We start from the raw sequence: 22,807 nt of genomic DNA, 5'->3' as shown, positions 1-22,807 counted from the left end.
AAAGGTTAAAAGTGTAAATAGGTAAATAAAGGTTAATTTAATTAAAACAAAATTAACCCATCTTCTTCGAATGTTTCTTCACCAAAAATTTAAGGTTAGAAAGCTATTCTAGGGTTCTTTCATTCGGTTGCACAAATTCCTTGCATGTAAGTGTAATTTCGTCCCTTTTTTTATGATTTTTATGTTTTCGGGTTCATTGCAGGTTAATCTAACTAGCCCAGGGAGTAATTTGCAAAATTTGTAAAGGTTTAGGGTTTTGCCATGAATTTTCTTGCATGATCTATGAGGTTTGATGAAAGATTATGACCCCTTGTTGTTAAATAAATAACTTTTTAAAGTGATTTTTGATGAAATTATCATTTAAGGACTTATTGGTAAAAGTAGTAAAATATCATGACAAAATTGTGAATTGATGATTTGTTTGGGTTGATATGTATGGATGAAATTGCATAAATGTTAATTTATGAGCTTAAGGACTAAACTGTAAAGAAGTTAAAATATTAAGGGCAAAAATGTAATTTTTCAAAAGTATGAATTTTGGACTTAATTGAATAGCATGAATATTAAATGGATTGAATTTGCTTATTTAGATCAAGATAAGCCTCGTACGGATCTTGGTCGAGGAAAATATAAAGTCTCAAATTAGTAAATCATATTTCGACATCTTTAAAATCGAGGTAAGTTCATATGCTTAAATAACGTTTTAATGTTATTTCATTTATATGTTATTATGCTATTTATCATGTCATGTTACGACAGAAATCCAACTACGTTTTGATGACTATTAGGTCCTATTTGAACCTTAGGAATATATAGGATACAAATGACATGTGATTAGGGTTACCATGTTTCGGGTGCTGGTCTTGAATCTCCTACCGATGGCTGAGTTCTGACATTTCTTGCAAATACTCGTTAGCTTGTGTGAGCGGCATCGTGTAGCTACATTCCAACCGTCAACTTGTGTGAGCAGACCCATTTATGGCTTAAGTGTTCATATGTAAAGGAAAAGGAAAAGGAATAGTTTCAGCCATATGTTTAGCACACTTTGTGTGAGCTTCCCGCGTATCTGATATTATTCGAAGTGGTTCAACCGGCCTGAAAAGGGAAGAAACGGTAAGTGTTCCAATGGCTAACTGATGAACTTATGGAAAGATATGAATTCATGATGAGCAAATTATGTATAACTATGTTTATAGAAAGTATGAATTCAAATGTGCTATGTTCATGAAATCTATCTTACCATGTGATGATTTTGTTAAGTTATATGTTTAAGCACCAACTTGTGTCATTGATGATGCTTAGGCTTGTGCAAAGCTTATGTTGGATTGGTTCATGTTTAATTTCTAAGGTTTTGCATTGAAATGGTAAGTTATGTTCATGATTTACGAACTTACTATGCATTATATGCTTACATCGTTTTCTTTCCTATGTTTTATAGATTATCAGAAGCTCGTCGGAGACCTATCAACTATCCAGATATTATATCGTTAGATTTTGATGTTTTAGTCAAGGTTATAATGACATGTATAGGTGGACTTGTGTTTAATGATCTAGTTGTTATGTTTGGCATGTATATATGGTATTATGGTTGGTGTGCTTTTAGCACTTTGATGCCTTGATGGTTGGTGTTATTATGGCTAAGGTGATGCATATTGGAACGACCAATTTGGTATGCAATGGTATGTTTATAATGTGGCCAAGTTAGGTTATGCTTTGAGATGGTTATGAGCTCTATGTATTGGTATGAATATGGTCAATTATGCTTATGATTAGGTATATTTGATTGTTTTTGTTTAAGGTGCCTATATGGAACATTGGTTGGATGATTAAATGACCAATTGAATTGGTCTTATTATGCATGATTTGACCAATTTTAAGGTCTTGGTTATATGTGCAGGTTGCTTGTAAGTTCATGTTTGAATGGGCGAAAGAAATGGCTTGATTTTTGCCATTTTCTTTTGCACACAGCCTAAGACACGGGCATATGTCTCAGCCATGTGTGACACACGGCCATGAGACACAGTCGTGTGTCCCCTACAGGTTTTAAAGATTACACTTTGAATGTTACACGGCCTAGCACATGGCCTGGCACATGGGTGTGTGGCTTGGCTATGTGACCCAAGTCAGAGAGTTACACGAGCACGGACATAGGCTAGGACACTCCCGTGTGTCCCTATTTTAAAAGTCACACAGCTTGAGACATAGGCGTGTGTCTCAGCCATGTGACCCCTGCAATTTGAATTTTTCTAACTTTTTCCTTAATGTTTTAAATGTTCTCAATTATTTTTAAAGTGTTTCTAAGGCCTCAAGGGCTCGAATAAGGGACAATTTACATGTGTACGAATGGTTTATGCTATGATTAATGAAATGCTAGGAAATGAATGTTTTTAATTTATGTTTTTAGGATAATGCTCCGTAACCCTATTCCGGCGACGAATATAGGTTAGGGGTGTTTCATGATCCATTGAGTAACCCTACAAAACAGTCAATAGATCATACCTCCACTCGTTAATCCCCCATAGAAGGATTAGTTCCTCATGGTTTTCATAGACAATATAGAATCAATATAAAGAGAAAGCATGCTAATTAAATCAATAGTATATAGAGTATATGAAAAAGCTTGATTGTATTGAAATTAATCGCGAATCCACAAAGTGCGAATCCACAAAGTTTGAATGTTTTCCATAATTCAAATCTCTTGAGCAAAACGAAAAATAACTAAAATAAATTCTAAAACCTAAAAATGAAAGAACAACTAAACTAATTTTACTGAAGAAAATCTAGGTTAAGTGAATGTTGTACTTAGCATGTCCTAAAGGAGCCTATTTATAGATTTTAGGTGGCCGTCGTCCTTAACCCAATGTTAGCTGACGTCCTTGAGCTTTAAGTTTGATTGTGCAGACCAAAACGCCCCTATTTCATATTTAATTCTTGTCAAAAGTCGATGTTGCGACATACCAGGACCTATTTCATGACATAAAAGTTAGTATACTCCTCTTGGGATATCTTCAAGGGTGTGTTGCGACACCCTTAGGCTGTGTTGTGACATCAAAGGCAATCTTGAGCTTTCTCCACTCTGTGCCCTATGTTGTGATATCAAACATCCTGTGTTGCGACATAACGACCACTAGCGATTTAGTACGCTTACTAAAGGTCTCTTGCACACTCACAAAGTGTATTAGCTCTCCCTTAGGCCTCATTCGACCCCTAAAGTCAATAAAAGATTCAATTTGCACATTTTATTGAATATAAATAAAACTAAGAAAACTTAACTAAAACATAAGAAAAGTGCTTGTATTCAAGCTCCTTAAATGTGAAAACTAGTTTAATCTGCTACACTGAATTATGCCAAATTAGTGTCCTATTGATTACGAATTCTAAAACAAAAAACCTAAACGTCACAATTGAGCTTGCCAATAGCGGTTTCCCAATGGAAAAGCTCACCAAATGCGAAATAGGATCTGCAAGATGGTGAAACCTAGCAGAACATTCCGTAAGAGAATCTTTGTCAAATGAAACAAGTCAATTATCGCAAATTTGACTAGCTCATATGCAATTCATCTCCAAGCTCAGTTAGACAACAAACCAAAATGTGCACTAGAAAAAATTGGGGTGTGATAATGAGGGCTTCCTCGATGTCACAATGATGTGATGAGATTTGAAAATACTCAACCATATATTGGATGACAACACTGCGGTGGGGGTTTTCTCGACGTCACGACAATTCAATGAAACTTGGAAATATTCAATCATAACTTGGACGACCAATGATGGTTATTTTTCCTAATTAAACCCTAATTACTCAGAGGGTATTTTAGGCACCAAGCACCCTAATGTTTGGTTATATTAACAACATTATAACCTCATTAAAAAATAGACAAGTTAGACGTAGCTCAACAATTTTATTTCATTTTTAGTTTATTTTGATGTTTCCATAGTCAAAATCTTTTCTATTCCAATGTGAAGATGATTGTGAGCGGAGATCGCTTCGAACCAACGTTTCATTATTCATTAGCTTTCTCTTATCTTTTATTATTTTATTTATATTTCGTTAACATATTCAATTAATGTTTGCATTAATATTGAGATATATTGTTGTGCTTTATTTTTATTTGGTATGTTTCAATTATGAGACTGATTACTTGATTAAGTAGTTTAACAAGCGGATGTGGGGATAGTTAGTAAAAGAATGAGTGTTTTTCATACGAATTAGTTGGTATAAATTATTGTATGCTTAAACCCTAGGGTTGACTACCCTAGGAAGTACTCTAGGTTAAACGAGGTTAGAAGATAAGTTTGCCGAGTAAATCGTAATTTATCCTGATCAAGAAAGTAATATTGGAATATAAGCAAGTATTGGTTGATTAATAAAGTAGTAGAGGCCAAAAGGTAATACTGGTTAGTTAATAACTATTTTACTCCAAAACCTAAGCTCTAAGGCTAATTACAATCATTGAAGCAATTTAATCTTCTACTTGTTAATCGATCATCGACTAGGACCTTGCATCGTTGACATTAGGAACATAAAATTTCATTAGGTTAATTTAGGTTATTTGATTAGTTTTATAGATACTTTAATTTGGATTCACACTACTAATTCGTGAATCGATTAGATAATTAATTATTTTCGATAATTAATTTTATAATAAAATTCCCCAATCTACAATCCCTTGGGTATGATTGATTGTTTAACGACACAACAATAATGTGCAAGCGTACACTGTCGATGCAAGTATAGTAGACAGATATGAGTCTATTAGATATCGATCTCACGATGATGGTTGTCTTTTGTCTATCAATGTTAGTGCAATAAATAGATAGAAACGAGATAAAATTGTGAGAGTAGTTGTCGAAGCAATAACTTGAAAACAATAAGATAAAATATGATAATGATAAATTGGGATCCCTAATGTAAATATTCAACAAAATACTAAGTGTTCACAAGGTATAAAAGGATAGGTGATTGTCGATGTATTAAATTGCAATGACTATCTTACCAAGCTTAACTTCTATATTTAATCTAAGACTTAAACATGCACATTAACCACACCTTCCGATGATGGCCATGGAAAACTATTAAGAACAAGTGGATTAAATTCATCTAATCCTCAAGCAACTTCCATTGTCATGCTTGTTAGCTTGACCTATCGCTGCACTTTCCAGTGTCAGTGACCGTAATAACACTTCCATTCTAAAAAATTCAAACCCAAATATTAAATAGTACAAAAAAGATTGAATAAAATAACATTTAACCCAAAAATCATGTATACTTCCGTACAAACATGAAATAGAAAGTAATCACCATCGTTTAGAAAAGAAATATAAAAGAAACAAGAGGAGAATACTATTCCTAAATAATCTCGACTTGAATCCCTTCATTCCCTCTTGTGTCGTACTCAGGGCTCCTTATCAGGAGCTGATCTGCGTCCCTTTCACGTCGATTCAACTGTTGGAGACTTAAGTTACCATAGCCGAAAAGCTTCAAAAGATAGGCTAAAGAAGATAATACCCTCCAAAAAGCCTCCTTTTTTTCCTTTTCACGTGAATATTTATATTTTTCTAAATAGCACAGGTGTCCTTTCATCAGAATCACGCTGCCTCTGTACCTACATGTTGGTTATACTAGACTGGACAGCTCACACATTTTGGTTCTTATCCAGATAGCTGTCAGGTGTGGCGAAAATTCTGGGCGCAATTTGGAAATACTCATGTAGCGACATCGGTACCAAAACATGACAAAATTAAGGATAAATAAGCTAAGATCCACTGAGTTATAAAATGTAATTTACTGAACTGAAAATGGCTAAATATGTGCTAATGATAGCTAAATGGGGACAAGTTAACCATAAGTAGGGAGAAAACATATGTTCTTTTTAGTACTATCACACACCCCCAAACTTGAGTTTTTACTTGTCCTCAAATAAAATAGAAACTAGCAGGCGACACAAGAATTCACTAAGGCATTCTAGCAACTTGAATCACTTAAAATCCCAATGAATGAGTCATATTCAGATGACAAAATATTTCATCGACTTTACATAAGTATGAATGAATAAGATTAATACTTCATCAAAACCAGCATCATGCTTTAAATCCTAAATTCTATATTTACCAATACAGCATTTATTGTACAACACTAAGTATCTATGAAGATCATAAATATATGTCTCTTTTTCTGTGAATAAGGGATATCATTGCATCACTATACCCTTATTCCTAAGAAGTAACGATGGAGTGCAACAAACCCATAGGGAGCACGTAATTGCACCCACACACACTCACGCAATGACAACCTTTGACCAGATTCATTTTTCTAACGCTTGCATTGGAGTGTTCTGATATGAGTCACAAAGGCCCAATCCAAGTTCAAGAACGTGATGGGCTCAAATTACCACAAGGCCCAATAACGAGATCAAATGCCTGACAAATGCGTTCCAAACTAAATGGGACCATTCAAGAGTTTGTTAGCAAGGCCTTAGAAGAAAATCAAGATTCACTTTCTTGTTTTCAAGAAAATCAAGAAACCAAACCGAATCTTGGCCCAATTTTGCTGTTTGGAGTGATTTCAAGAATCAAGAAAATCAAGATTTCAAATCTTAGAAATCTTGGTCCAAGAAACCAAATCTTGCAGCCAAAACGCATTGGATCTCCGTTACGAGCATCAACGATCCAATTTCGGTAGGAGATGGATCACAAGCCCAAATTCTTGAAGGTGAGGCCCAATAAGCAAATTCCTAGCCCAATCAAGAAATACATACATACTTAGTTGAAAATCAGACCAAAATATCAAAGGGCCCAATTTGTAAACATTTTATTTGTTAATTTAATTTTTTAGGCTCTAGAGATATTACATGTTAAATTCGGCCCAAAACAGCCCATTTAAGTGTTAGGCCGAAATTCTTTTATTATTTTTATTATTTAGGGTTAATTTTTAGGTTTCCTAATGAGATTAGGATTAGTTTGAGGCCTATATAAGTGATGGCCGGCCACCCCTTGTACTCACTACTCAAATACATAAAAATTCCAGATTTGTTAACTGTAGAATTTTCTTTGAGGTTTTCTCCAACAATTCTCTCTTGAGCTTTCTTTAGAAGTTGTTTTAACAATCTTTTGATTGTGGGAGCCATCTTCAACCTTCTTCTTGCCATCGATATTCTTTGAAGGGGAGATTAGAGCCGTTTGAAGGGATTTGTGAAGTCTTTCGGGATTTCAATGATCCTTAGGACTTTAATTTAATTCTTGCTGTTCAAGTTCTTTTATTTATTTCTGATTGTGCCGAATCTTGATCTAATCTCTTTGCTGTTCTTTGTCGCGTTTCAGATTTGTTAAAACTCCAAGAACTCTTCGTTTAATCAATCTCTTGTTGGCAGCACATAATCGATTCAAAATTCCCCAAGTTCTAGGGGTTCTACCGATTGCTACTTCTTCATTTTGGGTGAAATTCGGTTGCTGGAATTTGGGCATTATTGGTCGAATCAATTTGTTGGCAGATTCGCATCCTTTCTATACTTCCAAAATCATTTGATTCATCTATTTTACTTCTTTTCTTCTTGTCGTCCCAATCCCTAATATTTTATTCCTGATTGTTTTCTTTTTTATTTGAAATCTGATTTGTTTGTTTCTTCTTAATTGATAGGGCCGATTGTTGGGAATTCATTGCTTAATCACAATTCGACTCTTAGCTCTCAAGAATCACAATCTCAAAGGGTGTCTTGGTTTCTTACTATTTATTAATAGTTTATTTCAGATCTAATTAAATCTAACTCAATTCTTCTGTTTCGTTCAGATCTGATCGTTTAGAGCCTTTCGTAGGAGTTTCCCGGGACTTGACGACTTGATCTTGGTCCACGCGCAACCCCCTATCATTTGGTATCAGATTTTGGGAATTTTGGGTGTTCTTGGTTGATTTCTAAACTGATCTCTATTTTTTAAACTACAAAAGCAGTTTTACCCAGAAAAATTTTTTGAAAAAAATTCATTTGAGTGGGTAAACATTGTCCGATTGATCTGATATTTTACATACATATTTGTGGCACTGTTATTGAATATAAAAAAATTAATCCCGTAAAAAAATCAGTCGAAAAAGTCAAAAAAATCAAAAAAGATGAAATCCAATAAAAATTTTAAAAAATATTCAGCGGGTTGAGTTTGGTGCCCAAACTTTCCAGATAAAAAATTAAATATTTAAGTACATTCAAAATTTAATTTCGTGATTTTTGGAGATCGGGAACACCTCGAACGAAGTTGTGAAGTTACTCTGCAGTTTTTCGGGTTTTCTGGTTTCAGCAATTTTTATTGATTCTTAGCTGTAGGTTTTCATTTGTTTGCTTTTATTCTCCCTTTACATTATCTAACACTTTATTGTTTCTTTTGTTAGTAGGATTTTTAAAGTGTGCACAATTCTTCCTCGGTGCGACACAAATCAATTGGTGTCTCGTCGGTTTTTGGCATACTAGTGCAAATTAGGATTCCTTGGTAGTTCGGCTCATACACTCTCTAATTGGTTGATATAAACTCTACTAAAGAACTCACAAGACTGAATTCTACCTCATTGAGAATTTAATTTTCTTTTTGAGTGATTAACGGTGAGGTTTGCTAACTTTTATTTTTGAGTGTTGAGTGTTTATTTTTTGCAGGTTTTTGGAAAATGTCTAAAGGTGATAATAATGATGAAACATTTAAAAAATTCCAACAACAGTTGGACTTAACAGTCTTGACTTGAGCTTTGACTGCTACCATCAATGAGGTGCGATTGAATCAAGAGTCTCAATATCGAGATCCAATTAAAGAATATATGGGTAACCAGCCTCCTGCTCATAGGCGCGGTCCTCGACGCATCACTGGAGCTGATTTTGATTTTCATGATAGTGGGCAACCTTCTTTGGCAAAACCGAAGTTCACAATTCCCCAATTTCGTGGTAAGAATGATCCAGAAGCTTATTGTGAATGGGAATCTAAGATTGAACTTATGTTTCGGTACTATAAATGTCCGGATGATGAAAAGGTAGCATTAGCAAAACTGGAATTTTCAGATTATGCATTAAGTTGGTGGACTCAACTTGGGGTAAATCGTCATCGGAATTATGAAGGTGAGATCTCGACATGGCATGAGTTGAAACAGATTATGCGTAAAAGGTTTATTCCACCTCACTACTATAGAGAAATGAAAACAAAGCTGAGAAGACTTGTTCAAGGTAGTAGGACGGTGGATGAATATTTTAAGGAGATGGAGATGCTCGTTCAGAGAGCTAATGTGGAGGAGGATAAAGAAACAACTATGGTTCGATTTATTGATGGTTTGAATAGGTCGATAGCCAATACATTGAGGCTACAAACTTACATTGATTTGGACGAAGTAGTTCACAAAGCCATTGAGATCGAGCAACAATTGAAGGAACAAAGGTTTGGGTCCTTCTCTACTTCACAATATTACCGAGGTAACAATTCCAATTCTGATTTTAAGAGTTCAAAATCACCTTTTGCTACTAATAAATCTTCTTTGAGTAACAAGCAATCAGATTGAAAAAAAGGGGCTCCTGTTAAAATGCAAACACCTTCTAAGCAGCCCAATTTAGGTGATTCAAATATGAAGAGGACTCGTGAGATTGAATGTTTTAAGTGAAAAGGGCATGGTCATTATAGTAGGGAATGCCCTAACACGAGATTACTTCTTCTAAAAGATAATGGTGAGTACACTTCCGACTCTGATAAAATAGATCCAGATATGCCAGAACTTGTGGATGACAGTGATAATGGCGAAGAGTTGGTCGAACCACCAAAAGAAGGGGACTTTGCTGATTTTCAATGCCTTGTAGTTCGCTGAACCCTTACCATTCAGATGAAAGATGATGATAACCAAAGGACCAATATTTTCCATTCTCGGTGTTTTATTAAAGGTAACTTATGTTCACTCATTATTGATAGTGGGAGTTGCTCGAATGTAGTGAGTAGCTATTTGGTGGATTCTTTAAAGTTGCCTTGTACCAAACACCCTAAGCCATATCAGCTTCAGTGGCTTAATGAATGTTCCGAAGTTAAAGTTACGAAATAGTCCTTGGTCTCTTTTAAGCTCGGGAATTATGAGGATGAAGTATGGTGTGATGTGGTCCCAATGCATGCGGCACACTTGCTTCTTGGACGGCCTTGGCAATTTGATCGCGATGTTACACACCAAGGTAAACTTAATCGATACTCCCTTGTGTTTAAAGGTAGGAAATTCACTTTTGCTCCTTTAAATCCCACTGATGTATATAAAGATCAATTGAAGATGATGAAATTTTGTGAGGGGGTAAGGGAGAAAGGACAAGTACAAAAGACAGAGAGAAAAGAGGCTAGTAGTGGAAAAAGTCCAAATTTAAAAAGCCCAAAGGTGAGTGAATCCACAAGTGGTAAAATGAGCGGAAAAATTTTTTTGGCCACAAAAAAAGATGTGAGGAGAGCCCTACTCAATAAACAGCCTTGTATCCTTGTGAGGTTTAGGCAAAATTATTTATCTTTATCTAATGTTAACGAAAATTTGCCTAGTATGTTTCAGTCTCTTTTGCAGGATTATGAGGATGTTTTTAGTGAGGCCTCTAAAGGTTTACCACCTTTACGAGGGATAGAACATCAAATTGACTTAGTACCCGGAGCTTCAATCCCAAATCGACCAGCCTATAGATGCAATCTCGAAGAGACAAAGGAATTGCAAAGGCAAGTTGAGGAGTTACTAGAAAAAGGGTACATTCATGAGAGCCTAAGTCCTTGTGCCGTTCCTGTCTTATTGGTACCAAAGAAAGATGGTACATATCGAATGTGTGTTAATTACCGTCCAATCAACAAAATAACGGTAAAGTATCGACACCCAATTCCTAGACTTAATGATATGCTTGATGAATTACATGGTTCAGTTATATTTACTAAAATTGATTTAAAAAGCGGTTATCATCAAATTCGAATGAGGGAAGGGGATGAATGGAAAACAACCTTTAAAACAAAATTTGGATTGTATGAATGGTTAGTTATGCCTTTCGACCTTACTAATGCACCTAGTACATTTATGAGATTAATGAATCATGTTTTAAGGCTTCACTTGGGTAAATTTGTAGTAGTTTACTTTGATGATATTTTAATTTACTCCAAGTCATTAGATGATCATGTTTTCCATGTTAGAACCATTTTGGATATTCTACGAGCTGAAAAATTATTTGCCAACCTTGATAAATGCGCATTCTGTAGTGATAAACTAATATTCTTAGGTTTCATAGTTAGTGCTCAGGGTATTCATGTCGATGAGGACAAAGTGAAGGCAATCAAGGAGTGGCCGACTCCTAAATCGGTAACTGAGGTGAGATCTTTCCATGGTTTAGCTAGTTTTTATAGACGATTTGTGAAAGATTTCTCTACTATTGCTGCCCCATTGACAGAAGTTATAAAGAAATTAGTGGGTTTCAAATGGGGTGAAACCCAAGAAAAGGCTTTTCAGACCTTAAAAGATAAGTTATGTTCTGCTCCTCTTCTCAAATTACCTAATTTTTCTAATACTTTTGAGCTTGAATGTGATGCTTCAGGAATTGGAATTGGAGCCGTTTTAATGCAAGATAAGCAACCTATTGCTTATTTTAGTGAGAAATTGAATGGTGCACAGTTAAACTACTCGACTTATGACAAAGAACTATTGGCATTGGTTCGTGCACTTCAAGTATGGCAACATTATTTGCTGCCCAATGAGTTTTTCATACATACAGATCATGAATCCCTTAAATGGTTAAAAGGACAAGGTAAGTTGAGTAAATGACATGCCCGATGGGTAGAATTCATTGAAACATTCCCTTATGTGATTAAATATAAAACAGGTAAAGATAATGTAGTTGCAGATGCTTTGTCTAGACGATATACTTTAATAACTACATTGAATGCTAAAGTCTTAAGGTTTGAACACATTAAAGAATTATATGATGATGATACTGATTTTGGCCATATCTATAAGAATTGTGGACATACCAAATGAGGGAATGATACGAGTCAGAAAGGCCCAATCCAAGTTCAAGAACGTGATGGGCTCAAATTACCACAAGGCCCAATAACGAGATCAAAGGCCTGACAAATGCGTTCCAAACTAAATGGGACCATTCAAGAGTTTGTTAGCAAGGCCTTAGAAGAAAATCAAGATTCACTTTCTTGTTTCCAAGAATATCAAGAAACCGAATCTTGGCCCAATTTTGCAGTTTGGAGCGATTTCAAGAATCAAGAAAATCAAGATTTCAGATCTTGGAAATCTTGGTCCAAGAAACCAAATCTTGTAGCCAAAACGCATTCGATCTCCGTTACGAGCATCAACAATCCAATTCCGGTAGGAGATAGATCACAAGCCCATATTCTTGAAGGCGAGGCCCAATAAGCAAATTCCCAGCCCAATCAAGAAATCCATACATACTTAGTTGAAAATCAGGCCAAAATATCAAAGGGCCTAATTTGTAAACATTTTATTTGTTAATTTAATTTTTTAGGCTCTAGAGATATTACATGTTAAATTCGGCCCAAAACAACCCATTTAAGTGTTAGGCTGAAATTATTTTATTATTTTTATTATTTAGGGTTAATTTTTAAGTTTCCTAATGAGATTAAGATTAGTTGGAGGCCTAGATAAGTGATGGCCGGCCGCCCCTTGTACTCACTACTCAAATACATGAAAATTTCAGATTTGTTAAGAGCAAAATTTTCTTTGAGGTTTTCTCCAACAATTCTCTCTTGAGCTTTCTTTAGAAGTTGTTTTAACAATCTTTTAATTGTGGGAGCCATCTTCAACCTTCTTCTTGCCATCGATATTCTTTGGAGGGGAGATTAGAGCCGTTTGAAGGGATTTGTGAAGTCTTTCGGGATTTCAAGGATCCTTAGGACTTTAATTTAATTCTTGTTGTTCAAGTTCTTTTATTTATTTTTTATTGTGCCGAATCTTGATCTAATCTCTTTGTTTTTCTTTGTCGCATTTTAGATTTGTTAAAACTCCAAGAACTCTTCGTTTAATCAATCTCTTGTTGGCAGCACATAATCAATTCAAAATTCCCCAAGTTCTAGGGTTTTTGTCGATTGCTACTTCTTCTTTTTGGGTGAAATTCGGTTGCTGGAATTTGGGCATTCTTGGCCGAATCAATTTGTTGGCAGATTCGTATCCTTTCTATACTTTCAAAATCGTTTGATTCATCTATTGTACTTCTTTTCTTCTTGCCTTCCAATCCCTAATATTTTATTCCTGATTGTTTTCTTTTTTATTTGAAATCTGATTTGTTTGTTTCTTCTTAATTGATAGGGCCGATTGTTGGGAATTCATTGCTTAATCACAATTCGAGCCTTAGCACTCAAGAATCACAATCTCTAAGGGTGTCATGGTTTCTTGCTGCCTATTAATAGTTTATTTCAGATCTAATTGGATCTAATCTCAATTCTTCTATTTCGTTCAGATTGATCGTTTAGAGCCTTTCGTAGGAGTTTCCCGTGACTTGACAATTCGATCTTGGTCCGCGCGGAACCCCCTATCATGTTCCCTCTGTAACATTTCACAATACACCCACTTTAGAGTGTCTTTTATTCATAACTATATATATACATAGCAGTAAAAGGCAGATTCATTCAAGATTCAAGCAATGCTTCTAGTCATCCATTACTAATGCAACCTAAATCATTCATCAAAGAATTGAAGATACAACATTCAGTTAAATTTATCCAACTTATTCATTGATAATTCACATGATTCAAGAACTAAGCATCAAAGGTAACAAAAATTTTCAAACACATTTGTAGTAACCACAAATAAACCTTGTATGCTTCATTAAACTCAATTTTTTTTGAAATATGGGTGTATTTTTAAACCCCATATGCATTCCCCAAACTTAAAGTTTGCATTGTCCTCAATGCACTAAAATTAAAATGTAATGAAAATAGAAATGCAACTACAATCTGCACTAATAAGATAAAAATTACAGTTATGTGCAATGCATGAACACTACAACTAAAAAAACTGAAAATAAACTAACTCAGTTTTCCTCAGCCACAAATGTGGCTGCACGATGTTTCTTCTTCCTCCTCTTTTTCTCCTTCTCCTTGCGCTTTTTACCTTTGGAGCATTTTTCTTCTTTTCTTTGGGCTTTGCACGTTCCTCGGATCGCTCCTCAGGTTTTGGCTCTGCCCCGGCATCATCGATTGCTTCCTCTACAGCTTCCACCGGTCTAGCTCCATCTCACTCCAAATTATCAGTAGTTTCACCGACAAGCTCGGGTGCAGTGGCAATGTTCTGAGAAGATTCTTTCTCAACATATTTTTCCTCATCCTTCTTGTTCACATCTACAACAAGGACTTCCTCCTCAAAAGCAGGTTCCTCTTGACCAGCAATGAAGTCACCCTGGACCAGGCTATCAATCATTTACATGCACTCCTTAATGTCCCTTGATTCCTCTTCTTTCTCATCAACAGAGACATGTACAATGGGCGGGGATGCCACCAATCTGTCTCGGTCCCATAAGTCATCATCCTCGAATGAGAGTTCAAAATCTCGAATGATCAGTGGGAACACTGGAAATTCTGGGAGTGGGATCGGGCTTAACTGACTTAATGTGGCTACAATAGAGTTGTTCCAAGCCTTGATATGAGCATAGATCAAATTTTGTGATCTGTCTATATCCTCTATTGTAGTGACAAGCCTGATCTGCTTATTACTGATGGAATTGGCCAACTTCTCGATATCTTTCATTTTGTGCAAAAATGAGGTCTCTGCAGTCAGGTTTATTCCCTTGCTTTCTGCCTTATTTTTGTCCTTCCTTATCTTTCTTGTCTCTGCCTCCTTCATTGTTGGCGTATCTGTGCCACGAGTCATTCTTTCAATAGAGGCTTCATTGATCGGGCTCTTATTATCAAGGATTTTTTCATCATCATGGGGCACGATCCCTTTCTACTGGCAAATGGCATCACCAACAATCGAAAAACCAAAATTCCAGTTTGCCTTGCGGCTCAGTCAATAACTTCTTGGTGGAGCATTACGCCAACATCAATCTTTTTGCCCTTGACAATTAAATGTATTAGGCACATTCTATCAAGGGTGACGTGGTGCTATGAGTAGAGGGCTGTAGCCGATAGTTGACAAAATGAAACTAGATTTTGCTTTGTAGTGTTAGGAAGGGTCGGTGCATCGTATAATTGCCTTGATGTGAACCTATCCACAATTCTCCTTCGACACATAAATCCTTCACCAACAGGTCTCTTTTATCGTTTGTGATATCCTCAATGAACTCCGAGTGTTCATCTACATCCATTTTAGTGTTGCACAGCTCATTGCTTTTTTTAGCATCCCATGGGATTAAGCCTTCTCGAACAAAGATCAACTCTAACTCATGGTCATATAGGTTAGCGTAAAACTCACATACCAATAAAGGAGAATAGCTTCTAGGATGAGTGCAAAAAGTCTCCCACTTCAGCTTAGAGATGGTTTTGTCGACTGTTCTGGGTGGAAGTTTTGCTTCAAAATGTTGACTTGAAACCTGTCGTTGGCCACTTTCATTAAAAAGATCACTGACTACTTTTTCTCCGTTGGCATGGAGGATTCCGGTTCACAAATTGCAGTTGTAGAGGAAGAGTGTTCTTTAACAGACTTGGTGGCTTTCTTGACTGATCCTCTCATTCTTGCCATATTTTTTGAGTGAAGATAGTTTAAACTTGTAAAGGAACAAGCTTGGGGAAGAGAAAGTGAATAAAAATGGCTTCTTTGTATGTGTTACAACTGGCATAATGGAGAGGGGGTTTATAGCTAGTGAAAGAAAGAGATGGAAAGGCGTGACTTTTGTGAAGGGATATAAAGCTGGCGGAATAAATATGTCCAATGAGAATTGCACTTTCTTAGATAGATCAAATGACTAGGTCACTTTTGATCAAACGGTGGAATCTAATATTTCTGATATGCCTTCATTCTTGAGAAGTCATAAGTGACAGTACAATAGTATGAACTGCGTTGACAATAAAGCCCAAGTGCGTCGACAATGGTACCTAATTATTTTGCAAAAAATAGAAGTAAACCAAACTCGAACAAAAACAAAATAAAATAAAATCACATAATGATAAATTCAATAAAAATTAAAATTTTTCGACCAATTTAATGGTCTCTGCTTGCTTTTGATTAATATTCCCAAAATAGTGTTTCAACCGCTGTCCATTCACTTTGAACTGGTGTTCATCATGTAAATCTCTAATTGTGACTGCACCATGAGAAAATACTTCAACAACTTCGAAAGGTCCAGACCAACGTGAGCGCAATTTACCCGGGTGTAATTTCAGTCTAGAATTGAATAATAAAACTTGTTGACCAGTGATAAATTGTTGCTGCAAAATAATTATGTCATGCCATCGTTTGGTCTTTTCCTTGTAAATGGCAGTGTTTTCATAGGCATTTCGCCTAATCTCCTCAGTGATATCCAACAGCCTTTTCTTTCCAGCAGCTTCGTAGTCCATGTTCACTTGCTTAATTGCACACATTGCTTTGTATTCCAGTTCAACTGGCAAGTGACATGCTTTCCCAAAAACCAATTGATACGGCGACATCCCTAATAGAATTTTTTATGCTGTCTGCAATGCCCATAAAGCGTCATCCAATCTGGAAGACCAATCTTTCCTCGAAGGGTTCACAACATTCTCAAGAATGTTTTTAATTTGTCGATTGTATACTTTGGCTTGTCCATTAGTTTGCAGAGATAAGTAATAGTCATTCTATGATTAACTCCATATCTCTTCAGTGCGGCTGCCACTTGGTTGCAATGAAAGTGTGCCAAAGTGGGTGAGTATATGCTTGTGAAAAATTTAAGTGTTGTCTTCGCATCATCCTTTGGGACTCCAAAGCTTCAACCCACTTCGAGATATAGTCAACAGCTACTAATATATAAAATTTCCAAATGAACTTAAAAATGGTCTCATAAAATCCATACCCCAAACATCGAACAATTCAACCTCCATAATTGGCTGCTGCAACATTTCATTGCGTCGGGATATAAAACCAATGCGCTGACACCTATTGCATTGATTCACAAAATTGTGGGCATCTTTGAATAATGAAGGCCAGTAGAATCCTCATTGGAGAACCTTAGCAGTAGTTCACATGACACTGAAATGACCTCCATAAGGAGCATCATGACCGTGCTTCAGGATTGAAAGCATATACTCTTTTGGAACACAACGCTGAATGATGTTGTCATTGTATACCTTGAATAAATACAACTCGTTCCAATGATACCTCACTACTTCACGAAGAAATCTTTTTTTTATCGCCTGTGACACCCAATGGGAGTTTTCCACACACTAGATAATTAACCAAATTCGCATACCAAGGGTTGCATCTACAATAATTGACTTCTAATCTGGGAATGGGTCGACAATTTGAAGCATGTTTCCATCTTCGCTGCCAACTTCCAATCGAGACAAATGGTCTGCAACTTGATTCTCTAAATCTTTATGGTCTTTTATCTCGATATTGAATTCTTGCAATAGTAAGATCTAATGTATTCGTCTTGGTTTTACATCCTTCTTCACAAAAAGACATCTTAATGCCAAGTGATTAGTAAATACGATAACCTTTGAGCCGACAAGACAAGAACAAAACTTGTCGAAAGTAATGATTAGAGCCAAGAATTCTTTCTTTGTAGTGGTATAATTTATTTGAGCCTCTGTAAGAGTTTTGCTAGCATAATAGGTGGCATGAAATATTTTTCCCTTGCGTTGTCCTAGAATAGCTCCCTCTGTAAGATTTCACTTACATTGCATATAACTTCAAAAGGTTGAGACCAATCTGGTGCAATGACAATGGGTGCATTTACTAGTTGCTTCTTTAATTTAATAAATGCATCCAGACATGCATCATCAAAGTAGAATTTTCAATTCTATTCTAGCAATGAGCATAAGGGTTTTGCATTTTTCAAGAAATCTTTAATAAATCTTCGGTAAAACCCCGCGTGCCCAAGAAAACTGCGAATACCTTTCATATTTGTCGGTGGAGGTAATTTCTCATTGATTTCCACTTTAGCTTTGTCTACTTCAATTCCTTGACTAAAGATGTGATGACCTAATACATTACCTTTAGCTGCCATGAAATTGCATTCTTCCCAATTTAGAACCAGATGTTTGTCTTCACATCGCTTTAATACTTTATCCACATTTTCAGCGCAATGATCGAAATCATTCCCATAGACTGAGAAATCATCCATAAAAACCTTTAAAGAATCTTCAATCATATTCGAGAATATTGCCATCATGCACCTTTAAAATGTGGCTGGTGCGTCGCAAAGACTGAAAGGCATACGGTGAAAAGCAAAGGTACCAAAGGGACAAGTGAAAGTTTTTTTCTCCTGATCCTCCAGTGCAATAGCAATTTGATTGTACCCAGAATAGCCATCTAAGAAGCAGTAATAAGCTTTTCCAGCAAGCCTGTCCAACATTTGGTCAATTAAAGGAAGTGGGAAGTGGTCCTTCCTTGTGGCAGAATTAAGTTTGCGATAATCCATTCAAACTCGCCATCTCGTAGGAATGCGTTTAGGAATTAATTCGTCTTAGTCGTTGCTAACCCCAGTGACGCCACTCTTTTTAGGAATGCATTGCACTGGACTTACCCAATTGCTATTAGAAAAAGGGTAAATAATCCTAGCATCAAGCCATTTTATAATTTCTTTCTTAACAAGTTCCCTCATCTTCTCGTTTAATCCTCTTTGTTGCTTAATCGATTGCTTGCCTTCATCTTCCAACTTCATCTTGTGCATGCAAAAAGATGGACTAATGTCTCGAATATCGGCAATACTCCAAGCAATAGCTCATTTATGTTGCTTAAGAATATGGACCAATTTCTCTTCTTGAGTTACATCCAATGTTGCAGAGACAATAACTGAGAGAGTATTGTTATCACCAAGGAAGACGTATTTAAGATGTATAGGTAGTGGTTTTCCAAAGTAGGAGCTTCGTCACTAGATGGCTTGGAAATTGGAGTTGTTATCACTAAGGATTCAATCTGTCATTCATGCCTAAGTTCAATATTATTACCTTCAACCATGCTATCACAATTATCTAAGAATTCATCATCAAATGTCACTGCAAACTCCTTAGAAAGTCTTGTGCTTTGGACATTGAATTCTTCCTCAATTAAATCATCTAGGACATCGATAGTATGGCTTTCTTCTTTATCCTTACATTGAATAGATTCAAAAACACTAAAGGTAACGTGCTCATCATTAAGTCGCATGGTCAGTTCACCTTTGTAAACATCAATAAGAGTTCGTCCAGTGGCTAAAAAAGGTCATCCCAAGATTATGGGAACCTCCTTGTCTGCCTCGCAGTCAGGTATGATAAAATCAGCCAGAAAAATGATTTATCCACACGAACTAAGTTGTCTTTGATTTTCCCTTCAAGTTAAGCCAAGGATCGATTTGCTAGTAGCAATGTCACTTCAATAGGTTTCATGTGACTAATTCCCAACTTTCTGAAAGTAGATAGTGGCATTAGGTTGATGCTAGCTCCCAAGCTGCATAAAGCCTTGCCTAAATAATGGTTGCCAATTGAACATGGGATAGTAAAGCTCCAAGGATCTTTTATTTTAGGGGGCAACATATTTGTCAAAATAGCACTACAGCTTCTATGAGTGCAATAGTTTCAATATCACTAAGCTTCTTCTTCTTGTACAAGAGCTACTTCATAAATTTCCCATAATTCAGAATCTTGGTCCAATTTTGATGTTTGGAACAATTTCAAGAATTAAGAAAATCAATAATTCAAATATTGGAAATCTTGGTCCAAGAAATCGAATCTTGTAGCCAAGGCACATTGAATTTCATGTACAAGCTTAAATGAGCCAATTTTGAGAGCAAACAGATCACAAGACCAGGTTCATTAAAAAAATGCCCATTAAGATGTCTAGAAGCCCATCCTGAAGTTTGGAAAGTAATTTAATTGAATATCAGGCCAAATTATCAAAGTGATCCAAATTATAAAATCTTTAAACTATAGGTCCACTTTTATTTTAATAGGTGGATCATCATGTAAGAATTCAACATAAGGAGCCCATTTAATTAATTTGGTTGAATTCCCATTAAAAGTCCACACTCAAAATTTTTTATTTTTTTATTTGATGAGTTGTCATGTTAGTTATTCCATTAGGGTTAGGAAAACTTATTTAGGGGACCTATAAGTAGCATGGACGTTCACCCATGTACACATACAATTGATTTATGTTTTTTTAGTAAATAATAATTCTCTATGAGTTTTTTCTTCAAGAATTGCTATTGAGTTTTTTTTAGAAGCTGTTATAATAATCTTTCAGGTTGTGGGGATCATCTTCAAGCTTTTTCTTGCCAAGATCTCTTTCTTGGAGGGGGAATTAGAGCCATTGAAAGGAGTTATAGATTCTTAATGTTTCCAAGGCTGCTTAGGACGTCATCTTCTCTTTTCTATCCTTATTTTATTATTTCTTGCTTATTTAAGTTAGTTCTTGCTGTTTTGGCTTGATGATTTTATTGATTTTCGTTCTAGGTTAAATTTGCTTCAAAAAAGACGTTCTTCTATCTTGTTCCACCAAGAAACACATCAAAAATCTGGTTAGGGTGTTTTCTTGAGGTGCAAAGATAGTTTCTTTCCATCCAAGAAACTCTAACTCGTTCTCTTTCGGACTCTTTACCACTCAACTCATATTTCGTTTGTTTTAATTTTGTTTCACTCTCATTTGTGACAACTAATCTGTTTTCATTGTTTCTCGTTTAAGGTTATGGTCGTCTACATATCTAGGATAAATCCGTGACTTTGACAAACTTTAGGATCCGCTTCTGCATTCATCCGTCTCATTCTTTATCAAACGGTGTAGAAGCAGATTCAATATAGTTGAGTCTATCCACTAGTTGTTGATATTTATCATCCTTTTGAATAACTTTGACCATAGCAAGTTTTTGGCCATATCTGAATAGTTCAGTTGGCCACTGACAGGAGTTTAATGCCATATTTTCAATAATTTCATATGCATCCTCGTACGTCCTATTCATAAGGGCTCTTTTTGCTAATCCAGATCTTGCGTTTGCATCCAGCCCATTATAAAATATTTTCAATCTCATCCATTTAGGAAGTCCATTGTGCGGGCATTTTTGAATAAACATTTTGAAATGTTCCCACACCTCATAGAAACTTTCTCCTTCCATCTGTCTAAATATAGCAATCTCTCATCTTAATTGGACTGCTTTATTAATCAAGGAAAACTTCTGTAAGAATTTTCCAAGAAGTTTGTCCTAAGTTGTGATTGATCCTAGAGCCTACGAGTCTAACCAATAAAAGGTGTTATCAATCAAAGAAAAGAGGAACAACTGAAGACTAATTGCATCATCAGTGACCTCGTTACTTAAAATTATCGCAAAGTTGAAGAAATCATTTCAAACATTGATTAAGATCCTCTATCATAGTGCCCCTAAACTGCAGATTATTTTGGATCGTTTGTATCATCACCGATTTGATCTCAAAGTTATTAGCTATAATCACCTGGCTTGCTATACTTTCTTGAACCATATCTAAACTTGGTAGGGCATAATCCCTAAAGTTCTCTCATTCTGAGCCATCTGCACATGTGCAGGTAACAGTGGTGCTATTGGATCTCTTAAGGTGTTATTGTCGATGTCATTGAACAATGGATTGTCACGTGGAATGTTACCTACAACTTATGGTGGTGGTTCTTGCATCTGCTGTTGCTACTGTCAGTAATTCCTTGGAATTATTTTCTCTCGATCTGTGGCTACTACAATAGGTGTGCCCGTACTACGAGTCATACACTAAACCCAAGAAAAGGAGGTTAGTAGCAATAAATGGAATAAAATTGTATCTATAACCTACAAATTTCTTCATTATTATTTTAAAGTGTAAAAATTAAAATTAACTTAGTGACGTTGCCTCCCCGACAACGGTAATGCCCAAAGTGTGAATACTACAATAAAATAGAGAATTACGAGGCAATATCCGTAAGTATACAGGTTTATTTGTAATATAGATATTACAATGAAGTAGGTGAGTACTCCAAGGATCATACCCAAGAGAGGCAAGTACTAAATCAATTTTAATCTAAACAATTAAAGATACAATTAATACTCTTTAATCAGTTAGAGTACGAGAGTAAAACAAGAAGTATTTTTTTAGAGTTTGTAAACTAGTAAAGTAAAATCACATAAAAGAATTAAAATTGCAAGAGAGAGGGATAAATAAAGTGAATCAAATCTGAATATGGGTGATCAGCTCACTTCAGCAATCCCAAGTAACTATCGTCTCGAGTTCTTCGTCAACCAACTAGTAAGTACCTATAATATCCATTTTTCAGTGATGACGAAGTAGTGGTTTCAGGTCCACAAAGTTTGAATGGTAAAGTCATGCTTATTGTCTAATTAATGTTTATATAGTTACATTAGAGTCGTATTAAGTTTTGGTGAAGGAATTTTAATGATTAGTTTGTTAGTTGAACAAAAAGGACTAATTTATAAAAGGTGCAAAACTAATAATTGTTGAATTATAATGATTTGATAGTTTAAATGTCAAATGGGAAGGGACCTAATTAGTAAATGGACCATATACAAATAGGATGGACGGTTAAGGTCAATTGATTGGTCATTTAGTATGTTTATTATAAGGAATAAATTTGTAAATAATTAATAATAAGATAATAAATAATAAAACAATATAAAGGTAATCATCTTCACAATGTTCTTCCACAAAATTTTGAGAGGAAACACCATGGTTGAGGAGCTTTATGTTTGGTTAGCATAACCTCTTGCATGTAAGCTTATTTTAA

At 35.6% G+C, this 22,807-nt stretch overlaps 1 non-coding gene across 1 annotated transcript; it reads left to right on the top strand.

Annotated features, from left to right (window-relative positions):
- Nucleotides 1–21,105: 21,105 nt before the first annotated feature.
- LOC128041424 (small nucleolar RNA R71) lies at nucleotides 21,106–21,211 on the top strand. Its single transcript, XR_008196446.1, has one exon. It is a non-coding gene; the product is annotated as a small nucleolar RNA R71 (small nucleolar RNA).
- The last annotated feature ends 1,596 nt before the right edge of the window (nucleotides 21,212–22,807 follow it).

Source organism: Gossypium raimondii, chromosome 5 (assembly GCF_025698545.1).
Source record: "Gossypium raimondii isolate GPD5lz chromosome 5, ASM2569854v1, whole genome shotgun sequence".
NCBI lineage: Eukaryota > Viridiplantae > Streptophyta > Magnoliopsida > Malvales > Malvaceae > Gossypium > Gossypium raimondii.
The sequence above is the reverse complement of the archived record's forward strand: the minus strand, read 5'-3'. Positions and strand labels throughout refer to the sequence as shown.